Source organism: Macrobrachium nipponense, chromosome 40 (genome assembly GCF_015104395.2).
Source record: "Macrobrachium nipponense isolate FS-2020 chromosome 40, ASM1510439v2, whole genome shotgun sequence".
NCBI classification, from domain to species: domain Eukaryota; kingdom Metazoa; phylum Arthropoda; class Malacostraca; order Decapoda; family Palaemonidae; genus Macrobrachium; species Macrobrachium nipponense.
In genome coordinates, this window is record NC_061101.1 from 6,245,898 (window position 1) to 6,253,855 (window position 7,958).

A 7,958-nucleotide genomic window follows, 5' to 3' on the forward strand; every position below is an offset into this window, starting at 1 on the left:
TTATACAATTAGTTATAATGAAGTAATTAGTTTAATCTAAAATTATAGCTAGTTATATAATCATATAATATAATTAGTAAAGAAAAATATTTGGCGGGATTTAGTGAAAAGAAATATAAGAGTTCCGAAGAAGAGGCTTTGGCCTCAGAGCTACGAAATTTCAATAAAAATAAAAAAAAAAAGATTTTAGTCAAAGCAAATGCAAAGGTTAGAGTTCCTGAGGAGAGCTTTTTTCTCCCTTGAACAACCCACCTCCGTTCGTTGTCGCAGTCCTCGTCGTTCCAGTGTACCCAAAGGATTTCTTCATCTCCACGCAGTCCTCGGAGCCTCCAAATCCTATGATGTTACCGTCATTGGGTTCTCCTACTTCCCACCTAAAAAAAAAAAAAAAAAAAAAAAAAGAAAAAAGGAAAATGAGGAGGATTTAGTCACGTTTGTAGTGAGAGTTGTTCCCAAATATTGACATTAGGCAATACTGGTTTTCATTCTCAAGCGTACTTACATTTCTATTTATTGAATAAATTAAAATACAACAAGATATGAAGATGGAATAAGTGTGGAACCAATAGGAAGTACTTTTACGAATAAATAAAACAGTGTATACACCAGAGCTGCTATTAAATTAGTTAATCATGCAGATGGCAATCTTAGAATCTGCCTGAGGGTGAATATAAGATAATTTTTTACATTTGTTGTAGCACCAGCGCTCCGTCATTCTGATTTATAGCCTTAAATGCTCAAAAGCTAAGGTTGAGCTGTGACAACTCATTGTTAATGACATCGTTCAGTCTGGATTAAACTTAACTTAAATGTGGGGTAGGTTTGACCTTCGACTTCGACTTGAAAACAAAATTTTATTTTACATTAAAGTTTAGCTTACTTTGTGTAGCTTACGTCGCTGCCGTCATCCCAGACAAAGACACCTTCTTCGTCCAAGTCATTAAGGCCGATCCATCCACTTGCATCGAGAAGACCTGAAGAAGGAAGACCTGATTAATTGGGCGTCTCTAGAATTTTTTGTTTCATTGTGTTACTGAAGGCGTCAACATGAACGAATGTGTGAGTTGTGTTGGTATACATACAAACATATTTAATCATTAAACATATAAATTGCTTTTAACAGAAGGCTTCTACATCACTAAAATGGCCTTCACTAAAATGCTCTGCTATATAGATACAGATAAAGCTAAATGATCAGAAATTATACAAACCTTTATAATAAATAGCATTTCTCAGTCTTACTAACCCGTTGGTTGTTGGCAAACTAAACGCCCAGAATTCCATGATAAACTGATTGATTTTGTGTCGCCCGTTATTTCTAGCACCTCATTTATACTAAGAAGGAAATGGGTGTATACATAAATACCTACACCTTAAAATATAAATCTTCTTAAAGATGGCTCCACCACCACTAAAAATGCTACAGAGATGAAAACATTGCACAGGCTCGGTAACAGTCCAAACGTTGTTGTCAAGAGCAATTAATTTCTTGTCTTCTTACCCATCAGCTGATGGCAAACGTGACGCCCCCCCCCCCCCTCCCTCCCACCCAACTTACCAGCGACGAAGTCCTGTTCCTTTTCGCTGGTGATGGAGGCCAAGGTTGCCGAGGGCCACACAGGAGTCGTGGGCATCTTGCCAGGTGGCCTGCTGCTTGATGGCATTGTAGCAGGAGAGGTCACGCTGCTCCCATCCCCCTTGGCAAGTGGGAGGGGCGGTGGTGGTGGTGGTTGTTGTTGTAGTGGTTGTGGTTGTGGTAGTAGTGGTGGTTGTTGGGGTTGTGGTGGTGGGTGCTGGCTCGGCTTCGGTGCTGCAGAGGAATCTGTGGAGGGATTTGATTTTTTGTTAAAGAAGTTATTTCTCTATGTGATGGAGAAACATTTTTTAAATGAAGTGTGCATTTATTAGCAAACTAAATATCTTAGATAATTCTGGAAAAGAATTTAAGTAGTAAAAGTATTTATATTCTAGAATCGCTTATCGGTATTATCTTTTCATTTTATGGACCAACACAAGATAAAACTATTGGAAAGTGTACGATTGATTCCACGGAGACGGTGTTTTTTATTTATATCATATATAATAATATTCCAATAATTTCGCTATACCAACGATAGTTTTTTTTAAAGAAAATGGAATCTTATTCTAAATTAATAATATTTGATTGCCTTAACTCATTATCGGCTATGATGAGATCTCCTTTAAGGACTATTTTTCATCCCTAAAGAGATCTACACGTGTAAATATAAACTTAAGTAATCATAAGTTATTAATGAAGCTTGGGTGATTTATACTTTGATGTGGCTATTTAACCTAATGCGAGCGTAGAATACATCAGGATTATACAAAAATAAAGGCTTTAGTATTTGGAGAGACAGAATCTGTCCGTAGAACATTCATAGTCATCCCGATACACAAAGGAAATAGGTTCAGAATTCTCACCTGTTTGCTTCTGCACAATATCGTCGTTCCAGAAGTAGTTGAAATTCTTCTTCATTTCGACACAGTTGTCCTTTTCCCCGAAAAACCAGTATTGACCATTGTTGTCTGGTTGTCCATCAGCCCAGCTGGAAAAACGCGAACATGAATTTTATATATATATATATATATATATATATATATATATATATATATATATATATATATACATATTTATATACATATATATATATACATATTATATATATATAATAAATTTATATTATAATATATTTATATAAATATATATATAATATATATAAATAAATTCTATATCTAAACATATATATATATAATATATATAATTATATATATATATAATATATATATATATAAATATAAACATATATATCTATATATATATATATATATATATATATTATATATATATATATATATATATATATATATATTATATATAGATAGATATCTATATATATATATTATATCTATATATATATTATATATATATATATATATATATATATATAATATATTATATCTATCTCTATATATATATATATATATATATATAAGATATCTCATCTATCTATATAATATATATATATATATATCTATCAATTATATATCTATATATATATCTATATCGATCTCAATCTTGTCTATAATATATAATATCTATATATAATATATATATATATATATATGTGTGTGTGTGTGTGTGTGTGTGTGTGTGTGTGTGTGTGTATGTGTGTGTGTATGTATATGTATGTATATATAAAGAGAGAGAGACAGAGACAGAGAGAGAGAGAGAGAGAGAGAGAGAGAGAGAGAGAGAGTGCACAAGTGTGCATAGAAGTAAATAAATAAACACACTGCAGAATATCAGGGACATGGACATGTCATTGTTCCTTACTTGGTATAAGCCAGAGGACTGCCATCAGCCCAGGTGAAGTTTCCTTCTTCCTTCAAGTCGGTAAGACCAATCCAGGTGTCTGAGCAAACTGGCCTGGATTAAGATTAGGATCATATTTAAATGATATAATAGGAAGACATTAACATGCATGAAAATTTAAACAATTCTTTTCTTTGTTTTCACCATAAGATAACATAAAAAAGCCTCAATATATATGCTTCAGGGTGTTTTGAGAGCAATACTTTATGAAATATGTGTTATTTTAACACTTAGAAACTGAAACCTCTTCGAGAGACTCACTAGCAACAACGGCCTGTTGGAGGGAAGAGGATACAACAGCGAGACTTCCTCCTTCAGAGTTGCAGAAGGTCTGGCCTTCTGACCAATTCCCCTTCTTGTCGGACAAGAGGAAGCAGGTGGACTCTACCAAAGACCATCCATCTCTGCAGATGAGTCCAGGGGTGCTGATGACTGGGGGAGTCAGGCAGGTCTCTTGGCGCGAAATCTCTGAAATCGAGATAAAATTGCATTTTTCACGTAAGGTACCCCTTTGCAATCAAGGTGTTCTTATTTCAAGCTGGGTTTGCGGGTTATTTCTTTAATTTTGCTTTATAGCCCTTATTATTTTGCAGGATTTTTGCATGAAAACTTCTTTTTGTTGTAAATTTAGTTCTGTGAAATACCAGCACTCCCTTTTTCCTAAGATAATTAAAGAGCACTAGGAATCCAGTAGCCAAGAGTTTCACCTGCAGCAACAAACTCGCAGGAGGTTAGGAAGCCTTCGCTGAAAGTCATCTTCACTCGAAGACCGAATTCATCCTCCAGTTTAGGAATGCGTTTCACCAAGACTCCAGGTCCCAACGAATCCTGGAATGAATTTTCATTGAATCGTACATCTCAAAAGTGCTTTGTTTTCGAGAGGAAAACCTTGAACACAAATATAGAATATTACAAAGTGGAAAGAAATAAATAAAAGATATATCTTGATAAACAGTTCTTAGTTAGTTAAATAAGTATTTTAACTATGATTCATACCACCACCAACTTATTGAATAAGGAAACAACTACCAATTGGGAAGATGATTATCTATGAATATCTGTTTCATTTAAATAGTAAACCAAACTTCATATACCTCAGCCCTCAGCTTCTCTGGATTGCATCCCAACTTGGGCAGGGCATCCCTCCTGGCAGCAGCGGATCCTTCAGGATAAGTCAGATGGAGTCTAGACTGGATTTTGACAGACAAATCCTCATTCAGAGACTGGGATTCCCGGATCTGGTGCGGCACAATCCCACCTGCCAACGATAAAGAAATCCTTAAGTATATTTTTTTCTATGTACATTAACATACCGAACAGGTGGTTAAATATATTTTTTTGCAGTTTAACGTACTTCAGTACAAAGAGTTAAATGCTATGTGAGAAAAGAATATAAATGTTAATATATACTTGCATTATTCCCTTATTTATTGAACATTTTTCAATATTTTTAGCCCAGGAAACTATTTTTCCCCATGCTATGGTCGGAAGATAGAATCTATTCTTAGGTAAAACTTATCAAAAAAAAATTCATAAAATATGTTCTATATTCAAAATCTGTTAGCTTAGAAAATTACTGGAAATAACTCGGTAGTGAAAGACGAGTCTTTCTTTCCATGGTACTGCACATCCTAGCAGAGTATTGGCGAACTGTAATTTAGTGCTAAGTAAGTAAAGCTCCCAAAACCATATATATGCCAATGTCTCCCTATTCTCATTCTTATTTTCAGGTAGGCCATCCCAGCTTATACCAATTTGGAGATTAACCATTTGGAAATACAAATCTGTACTTAAAATTCTTGGTGTTAAATTCCACCTAAAGCTTGGTGAAATAAATTACTAACATAAATGAGAAAGGAATAAATTCAACCATTGAACATCAAACCGTCTAAACGGGGAAACAAGAAACTTTAAATTCAATATTTCTAACGGTCAAAACGTCCGAGCTGAACATTTGAATTTCGAATCACTAACCGTCAAAACGGACGAGAAGAGAACGAGCTTCTACAACATGGCTGCTCCTGTGATCATCTGTTCTGCTGGAGACTCGCTGAGTGAGTGAGTGACTTCAGGTGGCAATCGCTCCTTTATATTCGGATCTTCAGAGCGAATATGGTTCCATATCTTTTGGCTTGATAGCGTCACTGAAGCTGAATAAGCAACGCCTTAGGTAAACATTTTATTTGTATGGACATAAAGTAACTCAGATGCGCCAAAACCCCTACATAAACTACTATTTTCTTATCAATCAGGCAAAGTAGTTATCAGTCCTAACTAAAAGACATGCTGACTTATTTATTCAGCTTTATATGAAAGGGTCCCCTACGAGGAATAAAGGAGCAGCAGTGTACCATAATTACTCACATGTAAGATAAGCGTGCCTATATTTATAGATCCTATAAAATAGATTATATATTTATATATATATATATATATATATATATATATATATATATATATATATATATATATATATATATATATGTGTGTGTGTGTGTGTGTGTGTATATATATATATATCTATATATATATATATATATATATATATAATATATATATATATATAGTATATATATATATACATATATATATATATATTTTTATGTATATATTATGATAGTCTGTGCCGTTCGAAAGGTCAGATACTTGAATTTGCTTTCATTAACAAGGACAGACAAGAACTATCTCATAAATCATGGAAATCGAATCAAATAAGATAGACCATAACATTTTGAATCATGTTTTAAAGAAAACGCCCAAAACAATAATTATTAAAAAGGAAATTAAAATTTTACCCTAAATAAAACGCTTCTAAGTTTTCAGTTTTCTTCCGGTTATATATTAACCTAAATATATATAATAATATAAGTATTATATTATATAATTATAGTATATTACTAATTATTATATTATCTATATAGTATATATATAATATACTATAATATATTATATCTATATAATTATATATATATATATATATATCTATATATATCTACTTATAACTATATTAATATTATATATATATATATATATCTCATCGTGTGGGAAGAGTGACCTTGAGGTATGGGTACTGGTTGGTCTAGGGATTAACAGCTAAACCATTTCAGGGTATTGTTTGGGGTACAAAGAACATAAGAACATGTATGGCAGTAAAAGTGAAAGTTTAAGGTTGTGGTTAAATAAATATTCAAAATATAATAACAGGTGCTACTGTTTCCTTAAATGTATGTTTAAAACTAGTATGTTTACATGATGGTTTGTAAAAGAGAAAATTACAAAAATACATGCAGAAATAAATAATAAATACAGGAATACAAATTTAGGAATACAGGAATAAAGAATATTTCCTAGCTTGTGTAAAGGTACAAATAAACTATTATCTTTTTATACGTGATTGTGTATGATATTAAATTTGAGGATGTTTGACCAAATATATCCATATATACCTACATACGTATATATATATATATATATATTATATATATATATATATATCTATATATATATATATATATATATATAATATATATCTCATCGTGTGGGAAGAGTGACCTTGAGGTATGGGTACTGGTTGGTCTAGGGATTAACAGCTAAACCATTTCAGGGTATTGTTTTGGGTACAAAGAACATAAGAACATGTATGGCAGTAAAAGTGAAAGTTTTAAGGTGTGGTTAAATAAAAGGTATCCAAAATATAATAAAAACAGGTGCTACTGTTTCCTTAAATGTATGTTTAAAATCTAGTATGTTACATGATGGTTTGTAAAAAGAGAATTACAAAATACATGCAGAAATAAATAATAAATACAGGAATACAAATTTAGGAATACAGGAATAAAGAATATTTCCTAGCTGTGTAAAGGTACAAAAAAAAACTATTATCTTTTTATACTTTTGATGATTGTGTATGATATTGAAATTTGAGGATGTTGACCAAAATATAGCCATATATACCTACATACGTATATATATATATATTATATATATATACTATATATAGTATATATATATATATATATATAATATATGTATATAGCGTATATATATATATATAATCTATATCTATCTATATATATCTATATAGATATATAGATATATATATATATCAATATATATATATATTATCTATATAGATAGATAGATAGCATATATCCATATATAATATATATAGATAGATATATATATATATATATATATAAATATATAAATTATTTATATGTAATATATATATATATATATATATAAATATATATATATTTATATATATATATATATATATCTCTATATATATATATTATATAATATATATGTATGTGTGCGCGTGTGTGTGTATATATATATATATATATATATATATATATATATATATAATATATATATATATATATATATAATATATATGTATTATGTTGAATCAAGAGTCACTTCCTTAGCCCTAGCATGTACACTTATCTAACGACTGCAAATAGTTGGAATATTAAGACGAAAAAGAGATACACTAACCAGAAACATTTCCATTGATCTGGACGTCAGAAATTCGTCGAGTGAGAATGGTTACATAAAT

The 7,958-nt window shown here is 30.9% G+C and overlaps 1 pseudogene; it reads right to left on the reverse strand.

Moving 5' to 3' along the window:
• Nucleotides 1-5,407, reverse strand: part of LOC135212276 (macrophage mannose receptor 1-like) — a 5,841-nt pseudogene extending 434 nt beyond the window's left edge.
• Nucleotides 5,408-7,958: the final 2,551 nt, after the last annotated feature.